This window comes from Pavona decussata, unplaced genomic scaffold (assembly GCF_977016875.1).
Source record: "Pavona decussata unplaced genomic scaffold, jaPavDecu1.1 SCAFFOLD_2369, whole genome shotgun sequence".
Classification (NCBI taxonomy): domain Eukaryota; kingdom Metazoa; phylum Cnidaria; class Anthozoa; order Scleractinia; family Agariciidae; genus Pavona; species Pavona decussata.
In genome coordinates, this window is record NW_028146206.1 from 1 (window position 1) to 2,500 (window position 2,500).

Here is a 2,500-nt window from a genome sequence, read left to right on the forward strand (position 1 = left end):
TCCAGAAGTCGGGACTTTTCGCATGTATTAGCTCTAGAATTACTACGGTTATCCAAGTAGTAATGGTACAATCAAATAAACGATAACTGATTTAATGAGCCATTCGCAGTTTCACAGTACAAGTGCTTATACTTAGACATGCATGGCTTAATCTTTGAGACAAGCATATGACTACTGGCAGGATCAACCAGGTAACTATCCACCGCAGGGAACAGAAGTTCCTTGCTAAGCGGCCCCCCTCCGCAGAGGGAGAGCAAGCTTTCTTAGATTTTGCCTCCACGGGGGGAACCCATGAGCCAAACGGACCACACGGTCCCTCGGTCAAGGGAAACCCCGTCTTGTTTGCCACGTCTTTCTCACAACTGGACCCGTGCACAGTTCAGGCATACCTGTCAGACTCGCCAAGCGAGCTGAAGGAAGGCAAGAAAAGTGCTTCTGCGAAGGAAAATATCCTCCTGCTCTTTTGTCTCTATCATTAGCCAAAGGCTAGCGTACACAACTTCCATCTACACTCTGCCTGCCACTACAGTGACAATGCTTTCGGGCATCATCTTTTCCCTCCTTCGAAAGGAAAGCTACAAGCCCAACTTTCCTTGCCCGTTAGTCAATTCTGCCCTCTATTTCTCCGCCTTGCCGCCGTGGAACATAAGGGACAGGGTTTACTAGCCAGCTCCTCTCGGAACCTTTGCGACCAACCTGCCCACACTATAACCCCCAAACGCTAATAAGGAGACTGCATGATATGGTAGACAGAAAATAAAAACGCGAAAAAAATGAAATTTTGAAAATCGAACCCACAACCAGCCAAATCGTTTGTAAGTCATGCCAAATGACTGGTGACATCTTAAAAACCCATTGAAGCCACAACATCCCATAATTTCACGCTTTTAAAGATTTGTCACTATACGCACTGTAAGTACCTCACTAATTCTCACCTCAGATTTTACGGGAACATGTTCAAATTTTAACACGCCTCTCAGCACGACCAATTACATTAAAATTCATCGCAAAAGTCAGAATTCTCCAATTTTTGAAAAATTCACTATATTCACTGTAAGTACCTCGCTAGACAGTGGAGACCTCAGATTTTACGGGAACATGATCAACTTTCGACACACCTCTCAGCACGAGCAGTTACATAGAAATCCATCAGGAAAGTCGTGCTGTGAAGAGGTCTTTCGACTAAGAAAAATGGTGGTGTGAGGAGGAGTCACCTAAATCAGAGAAAAATACTCTTATAGGAGACTGCTACGAAAGACATTTCTGAGTCCACTGGCCCTAGTCCCCTAATAAGTGTATTTCTGTTTGTTTTAAGAAGGTCCTCCTGACATCACCAATCTTCTGTCTTCAATCCTAACCCCAACGTTAACCCTAACGCTAACCCTAACCCTACCTCCCTCAGGGGCAGTTCTATGGTTATGATCCCACGGTAGGCAGAAAAACTATCCCAATCTAGGTTTTCTTGTATGCTGACTCCATTTTAAATGCTTTTACTTGAGTCTGACAAAGGCAAAGCCAAATACTCACCCCTATATGGACGGGGAAGCAAAGTGCGGATTTTGGTAGGTCGGCATTTTCAATCAGGAATGTTGCCATTCGAAAGAGCGTCCAAAAAAACTTGGTTGGGACACATTTATTTTAGAAATTAGCGACCTAACCAGAAGTGCACTTTTTGGTGGGCCTACCCTACCCCCCTCAGGAGCAGTTCTATGGTTATAATACCACGGAAGGCACAAAACCTATCCCAAACTAGGTTTTCTTGTATGCTGATTCCATTTTCAATGTGTTTCCTTGACTCTGACGAAAGCAAAGCCAAATACTCACCCCTATATGGACGGGGAAGCAAAGTGCGGATTTTGGTAGGTCGGCATTTTCAATCAGGAATGTTGCCATTCGAAAGAGCGTCCAAAAAAACTTGGTTGGGACACATTTATTTTAGAAATTAGCGACCTAACCAGAAGTGCACTTTTTGGTGGGCCTACCCTACCCCCCTCAGGAGCAGTTCTATGGTTATAATACCACGGAAGGCACAAAACCTATCCCAAACTAGGTTTTCTTGTATGCTGATTCCATTTTCAATGTGTTTCCTTGACTCTGACGGAAGCAAAGTCAAATACTCACCTCTATATGGACGGGGAAGCAAAGTGCGGATTTTGGTAGGTCGCCATTTTCAATCGGGAATGTTGCCATTCGAAAGAGCGTCTAAAAGAACTTGGCTGGAACACATTTTTGCTATAAATTGTTGACCTAAGTATATAAGCAAGTATATAAGCAAATACTCGTTACATAGCATAAATAGCCTCTAAACACCCGAAAAACCTCTCCAAATATCATTTAAACCTTTTTCCTAACCCTAACACTTACCCTAACCCTAACCCTAACCCCATTTCAAACCCTAATTCTAAGTCAGAGGTCCTCCTCACACCACCAATTTTTTTGGTAGGTCAAAAGACCTCCCCACACCACAGAATTTTCGAAGTCGAGGTCCTTCTCATACCAA